Source organism: Hippoglossus hippoglossus, chromosome 1, assembly GCF_009819705.1.
Source record: "Hippoglossus hippoglossus isolate fHipHip1 chromosome 1, fHipHip1.pri, whole genome shotgun sequence".
In the NCBI taxonomy this organism is placed as follows: Eukaryota; Metazoa; Chordata; class Actinopteri; order Pleuronectiformes; family Pleuronectidae; genus Hippoglossus; species Hippoglossus hippoglossus.
Window position 1 is genome coordinate 29,137,558 of NC_047151.1, and position 7,500 is coordinate 29,145,057.

At 45.1% G+C, this 7,500-nt stretch overlaps 1 protein-coding gene across 1 annotated transcript in view; it reads left to right on the plus strand.

Moving 5' to 3' along the window:
* LOC117764401 overlaps positions 1-7,500 on the plus strand; it is a 409,608-nt gene that overhangs the window by 49,376 nt on the left and 352,732 nt on the right. The window lies entirely within an intron of this gene.

The following is a 7,500-nucleotide window of genomic DNA, read 5'->3' on the forward strand; positions in this document are numbered from 1 at the left end:
GTAATGTCCCACAGGTGAGTCCCACAGGTTCCAGTAAATACAGGAGCCCACAGCAGCAGCAGCAGGGGGGGGGGGGGGTGACCGTGTTGACGCTGTGGACTGATCCATGGTCGCGTGTTTATTGTGTCACTACTGACCAGCATCGACATGAGGACATGAGCAGGAACACGTTCTGTCAGATCTGCACGGACGAGCGAGTGACCGAACATCTGACCCAGGTCGGTCACGTGACGCGTCCCTGCAGGTTCCACATTAGGTTAGCTTTTATTTCCATGATCACGTTAACATCCAATTGTCGTTGCGATTTTTTTTCTCAACCAATCAGAATCTGTTTATCGGTGATATCAAACTGTTTAATCTGTTAAACGCCACAAAAAAATGATGTTTGTTCAGTACAGTAAAGAAAGAGGGGAAGTTTTCCGAATTCAAAGCTACATATAATAATTATAAGTTTTATTTGCTGCATAAACACAATTTTTCCAACCGTTTTTCTCCCAATTCTTTCTGGAGTCGTATACAATATTTGAGTCGTTTGTTCTATAAATAAAAAAGTAATGTTGAAAACTAGTTTAGATTTTGTGATATATCTAACTTGTATTAATTTGCTTCTTGTCTCTGATGTTTTGTTTTCTTGTTTTTATTTGTGAAGAACTTTGTAAAGAAGCTGTATAAATAAAGTTGTGATTATGAATATTAATGAATATAAGTCAGTTGTTTGTGTCTGTGGCTGATCTGTAAAGAGTCTGTGCTCAAGTTGAAGTCTTGTAAATAGAGTCAGAACGTGTCACTGCTGCGTTCTGCCAGCAGAGGTCCTCACGTGCATGATGAATGGAGTTGAAGCTGCTCTGCTGGTGTCGGTGTGTTTTGAGGCTCTGATGATTTTCACTAATTCTTAACGAAGCAGAACTGGTTCAACATAAATATAATAAACAACTCCTATAAATCAGGATTTCGTCTTTTGATGATTATTTTAAGTTAAAATCATCAATCAAATGATGAATTGGTATTTTCCTCTCATAGAAACATGGAATATTTGCTGGTTGGTTCAGTTTCTTCCGTCTCTACATTTATTGTCGTGTCAGTATTTGCTCCATGTGGGGGGGGAACTATTGACTGAAATAAAAGACCTGTGTAATCTGGTAAAATCAAACCGAACTTTATTTGTTCAGAAACTTTAACACAAATCAAACTGTTTAACAAGAGAAATATACAGAGTGAAACAAACAAGGACAAAAGAAGAAACCTCTCTTCCAGGTGAAGACGATAATTCATCACTAACTGACTCTGTGAGTATGAGCAGCAGATGTGGTGAGTTTACACCCAAAGACGTAGCAGAGCATAACCACAGGGGGGCGACAGTTTCAGCATTGTGTGTTATCTTAATTGACAAGGCAAGAGGCGGTATTCATGTTTTACTGTCTGATATTTTCAGATCAAAATTTAGATTTCCGATATTCGAGTTCAAGTCGGGTTTGGCTATCTACTTGTAATGACGGAAAACATCTCGTTCAGGTACAGACACAAAAAACTGAATTTGTGTTGTGTTGCGGCCAATCAGATCGCAGTGGGGAAACTTCGCACAGCATCAGATTGGTCTCATTTCCTTTGATTATCAAGGCTTTGGGCATGTTTGTTGTTTTCCCACTAGGGGGCACTGGACATCATAAGGGCTGGGCCGCCTCCACATAAAGGCTTCTTCAGACAAAGAAACGTAAACCACCGGATCGTCCAAAGTTTTTTAATTTGAAGAATTAGTTGATTTCTCAGGTTCTTGTTATGCCTGAAACCAGCCAGCAGGTGGACCCTGTTGTTCACCTGCTGTAGAGCGTGTGGACCGTGTGCTGGGTATAAAATGAAGGACGTCGTGGTTACATGGAACCTGCAGCAGATTCCCATCGCGGGTGGTCGAAGCCGTAGAGCTGCTGAGCGTCAGCGCCTGACTCTGCCACTTTAACTTTTCTGCACAGTGATGATTTATTTCGTGTAAACACGTCCGCAAGTTTACCACAAAAACAATTCCTTTGATGACAAGCATGGGAGAAGTCGTGACCAGACGGCCTGTCCCCGCTGGGATCCTGGAGGCCCGGCGCTGACTCCTCTGACTGCGAGGTGAAGTCTGGCATCTCTTCTTGCAGCCATCGGCGCCACAGATGAGGCAAGATATGTCCGCCTTGATTTTCTCAGCAGGTCCTAACGTGCCAAATAATAATCAATCCGTCAGTGAGTCTGTTGGTCAATTACACAACACATCCCGGACTGTGAAAATCAAACATACTTGAATTTAGCAGTCGTAATTACAGGTGGAGGCAGAAATCCTTTCACAGGTGGAGTTAAAGCTGAAGGAGCCAGAGAACCAGTTTTTCATGTTACTGTCATGCTGCAGGTTGTGGGGGTGCGGACAACGTGGATGTAAAAAGCAATTTGAGTGTGAAAAGGTGTCAAGTTGAGTTACGGTGGATTCCTGTGGTGACACTTCCACAGCATTTTAAAAAGGTTGAACTAGCTGTGAACTTCATGGATCAAATAAACCACGGCTGTCGACACAAAGAACTCTGCTCATTTCCAGGTTGATAGTTTCAATCAATGTCGTGACTGTAAAAAGTTTTCATGCTCTAAAGTTCAGAAAACATCACGTTCCTCAGACTGTCCATCGCTGCAGCTCCTCTTTTCAGCCTCTGCCTCAAACACTGTTTTAGCTCCTGTCTCTTTAAGACCCCCTCCTGGTAAAGCCCAGTCTGCTCTGATTGGCTGGCTGCTCCACTCTGTTGTGATTGGTCAACAGCTTCCAGGGGGCGTGTCAGACAAGCCGGCCCGGCGTGTGTTCTGCAAACGTGGGGCATCGTGAAACCTTTGTACTTTGAGAGAATTGACCCTTTAAGGTGTTTTTACATGTCAGTTACTTGGATCAAGTAAAAACTAACGAAATGATTCATCGCTGCATTTCCCCCTTTGATCGTGTCTGCGTGTTAATCTGTTGGAATCCACATTTCAGGCCTGATGAATCACTCTCTTTGTGCGATGTCACCTTATGAACCCACACGGCATGAATGGTGCATATATATATATATATATATATATATATATATATATATATATATATATATATATATATATAGTCTGAGCTCCCTGCTATAGTTGCAATATTTAAACTGACGTTCAACTTAACCAACTGCATTTTTTCCCCTTTTAGAAAAGCGTTACCAACGAAACGTCCATTCCAATCAGTGCCACCACAGAAAACACTTTGTACATGAACACTCGACACACGTTGTAAATATGACTCATCTCTCCAGGTCTGACAGGTCACGCTTACAACATGTCACGTGATCTGCGGAGGCATGGCCGAGCCTGTTTACCACATCTCTCATTGCTCTGTGTTGTCTGTCCTCCCCCCCCCCCCCCCCCCCGCCCCGCTTTAGCTGTCAGTCACCGACAACCGCCCGAGGAAGGGGACGACTGCGGCGCTCACCTGGACACGCCAGAAAATAACACACACACACACACACACACACACACACACACACACACACACACACACACACACACACACACACGTAGAGTTTATAATTACTTTCTCCTCTGACCAGAGCTTTCTGATGAAGATCATTGGATTAGAAATGTATGGTGGCCCTGAAGAGCAAATCACAAAACACAACCACGAATCAGAAAGGGGGCAGGACAGCGTGGTTTCAGTTAATGGAGTTAAACATGTCTTCTTGTAGGTCCTCAGATAAACTACAGCAGTGGTCAACAACAGGGTCAAACTCACCACCAGGTTCATTTGATAATCTGATTCTTCTTATTTCACCATATTGGACTGAGTCACATGATCTGATCGCTGTCCTGACAACATTCATGGAATCACTTCCTCTTTAGCAATTTGTCTTCAAAGTAAAAGCACAGCATTTATTGTGTTGCTGCAATGCTTTAAATGAAGCTAAATTATAGAGCTTTAATTTTGGAAAGTTGTGAACTTGGGTCTGAAGATTGTGTTGCTTGTTTACAACATTGTGAAGCAGTCAGTTCAGTAAATGAACTTATATGTAAACCACACGTGGACAGTAATAAAGAAGAAGATTCAGTTTCATCTGAGGAAAAACATTGACTATAACATCTTTTGTTTTAAGGACGACTCACTAATGACAAGGATAAATTCTGAAGTATCAACACATGACAACACAACATTACAAACACACACATTTACAGCAGGGACTAGCTAACGTAACCTGCAGCATGTCGCAGGTCATCACACTCACACACACACACACCTGACTCGGGGAAGCAGCTTGTTGATGATGATGATAATATTTCTCGTCGGCAGTAATTTCAGCTCTGGCTCTTTCAGCAGCTCAGGTTGGAATGTGGGGAATGTTTTCTGACCGCTGAGCTGAACATGGGCTCCAGCTTCCATCGCTCCTCTGCTGAACTTGAAGGGACAAACATTGACTGTGACCATCTCCGGGCGGCGCTGGCGTCAGCGCCTCAGCTCCTCGTTTGTTTGTTTTGTCTCGAGAACCAACAATGCGGGGATTATGAATATTTTGAGACCTTGAAGCGCCACAACAACAACACAGACGGCCGAGCGAAAACGCGATTGCATCGGAGACGGTTTTCTTGGTGGCGTGGCCCATGCTGGCGTGTTCTGTGGAAACAAAGGGCATTGTGGGAGCTTCTCCTGACCTCGGTTTGAACCGTGTGTTGCTGATCTGACCTACGATGGCTGATTATCTCCTAGCGTGATTCAGAGGGCAGAGGTGGGACAGGCTGCCGACACCACTTCCCCCTCCGCCCCCATAAATCCAACACCTGTCTGCCATTTTGATGCCTCTCCAGGCAGCTCGGTACCTCGACTCGGAGGCGGTTGGCTTTGTTCATCTGCTCCACGAGGCCGCTCTGCAGGCCGCATCAGTCAATACGCGTCTCAGTGCGGGCGACATGCGCACGGTTGCATTCCAGTGGGGATTTGCAGAGTGGATCGGAGAAACTCATCTAAACCAAGGATTAAAACTCTGAGGCTGTTCAGATGCTCTGATAAACTTCCCTTCTCTGTGGTTTCTGGTTTCAGGGGAGCGGTCGTCAGGGCGACGCACGGAAACAAACACAGGTCACAGACACATTAGTCATTTACATTTTCATATTGAAAACCAACCAAAACTAAACTCGTCTATGAACTCCTCAGTGAAGCTGTGAATCCTTGTCGAGGCGCCAACACTTGGCAACCCTTTGGGATAATTAAGACTGGTCACGCCCCCTCCTCGTTCGCCGCACCCTCTTATCCCGTCCCCACGCTCCCTGGCAACTGTATCCGCTTCATCGCTGCTCTTCCACTTCTCCTGCCAATCACACTTACTCCACCATCTGCCTGGAATGGCGCTGATAGAAAAAAGCCCTAAAGTGCTGGTGCGGGGCCAGAGTCGTATGTGTGTAGGCTGATTAATGGTTAATGGTGGATACGGCGGAGCCCCAGTGTGGAGTCCTGCTCTCTCTGGAGGCCGCGGCGATGCCTCTGCTCCTCAGACTCAGTTTGACCTCGGATGAACACAACAATGTGAAGAATTCTCAGTCTGTCACCTCAGATCACGTCAGAGTGTGAGTGTGGGTCAGAGCGTCGCCCTTCAACACCTTCATCCCACAAACAAAAATACACATTAGTGTGTTATTTCTCTCTCTGCACAAATCTGACTTTAACGATGCCGCTGCCTGATCCGTCCCTGAGCTGTGTGATCGGTGACATGGATCAATGATGATGGGATCAATCCAGTCTCAGAGAACCGACGCCTGCAGGTTTATACATGTTTGTGGAAAGTGTTTCTGATAAAGATTTACCAGAAGAAGAAATCATAATTATCACATATTAACGTCTCTCCATTAAAAAAAACTAAATGACTAAATTTGTATTTTAGAGCTACGAAATGCTCTACACAGGCTCCCCCTACAGGTGGGAAGTGTAATTCACTGATTCACATATTAGCTAAGGGCTGCTGCACACTTAAGGATAATCGGCCGATTTTAGACGCAATTTCGCCGCCTTCAGTCTCTCACGGGGGCGTTTCCGATGGGAGGCCCTAAGCTACCGATTAGGTCCGAGCCACCCGGATCTCAAATCGTAAATATCAAACGCGTTTTGAAGATTATAATATAAAAAATCTGTTAAATCTATTACGTCTGTGGTCTCCGGTTGAAAATCCTTCAGTGTGCACCAGGACTCACAGTCTGCTCGTTTGTTTTCAAGCATTCGGTCGGCCACAAGAAAAATAATTCAATTATCTTTTGAATGAAAATTCAGAGCAGACAAAAAACAAACAGAAGTTTAAGTTTAAACATCTCAGAGATCACGGAGGTTTCCTAAGGAGTTAATGGACGTCTGGTTGACTCATGTACATGAACACAGAGATAAACGTCTTTGTGTTTGTGAGTCAGGACGAAACTCTTTGATAAAAGTGGAGCTTGTGTAGCAGTAAAAACAGAAGCTGTTCAGAACAGGAGCAGTTTAACTGAATTCTGTCTCTAAATCGACGCAGGTTGTGTTTTACAAGAGGTTGTGAACATCTCCGTTTCCAAACATCTCCGTTTCCAAACGTCTCCGTTTCCAAACGTCTCCGTTTCCAAACATCTCCGTTTCCAAACGTCTCCGTTTCCAAACGTCTCCGTTTCCAAACATCTCCGTTTCCAAACGTCTCCGTTTCCAAACATCTCCGTTTCCAAACATCTCCGTTTCCAAACATCTCCGTTTCCAAACATCTCCGTTTCCAAACATCTCCGTTTCCAAACGTCTCCATTTCCAAACGTCTCCGTTTCCAAACATCTCCGTTTCCAAACATCTCCGTTTCCAAACATCTCCGTTTCCAAACATCTCCGTTTCCAAACATCTCCGTTTCCAAACATCTCCGTTTCCAAACGTCTCCGTTTCCAAACATCTCCGTTTCCAAACATCTCTGTTTCTGACGTCCAGACTGAAACGCAGCGCCGCACTTTTCAAACTAAAACCAGGTTTACAAACTTCTCCGTTTCTGCATAAAGTCTCTAAACATTTCAGAAAAGTTGTCGGGGGCTGGAAATAACCCATCAACATGACCCGTCTCAGTTTACACTGTAAAACACTGACTTTTCTGCTCCCTATTATTCGTCCTGTGTCACCTTAGCCCTGGCTAATCCTGCCCCCCCCCCCACGTCAGATTTTTGCATGACTGCCTCGCTCACCTTTCTGTGGATGAACTTTTCAACCCTTCAACCCTGCCCTCGTCCTCGGGGACAGGAGGCCGAGTCCCGAAGGGGCTTCACGCCTTTAATGTCTGCATGTGACCTTTTTTTAAAAGTCTGTCGTCTCACATACGCACCAACACGCCCACGCCGTCATGTCACCTCTTGCCCGGCTGCGAGTCCCGCGGCCATGTTGGCTGGATGGAAGTCTGATGAGGCCACCGCCAGATGTGCTCTCTTCCATCGACGAGTCTGCACACAGAAGAAGCAGATGTGAGAAGAGTTCAACCATCTGTTGAT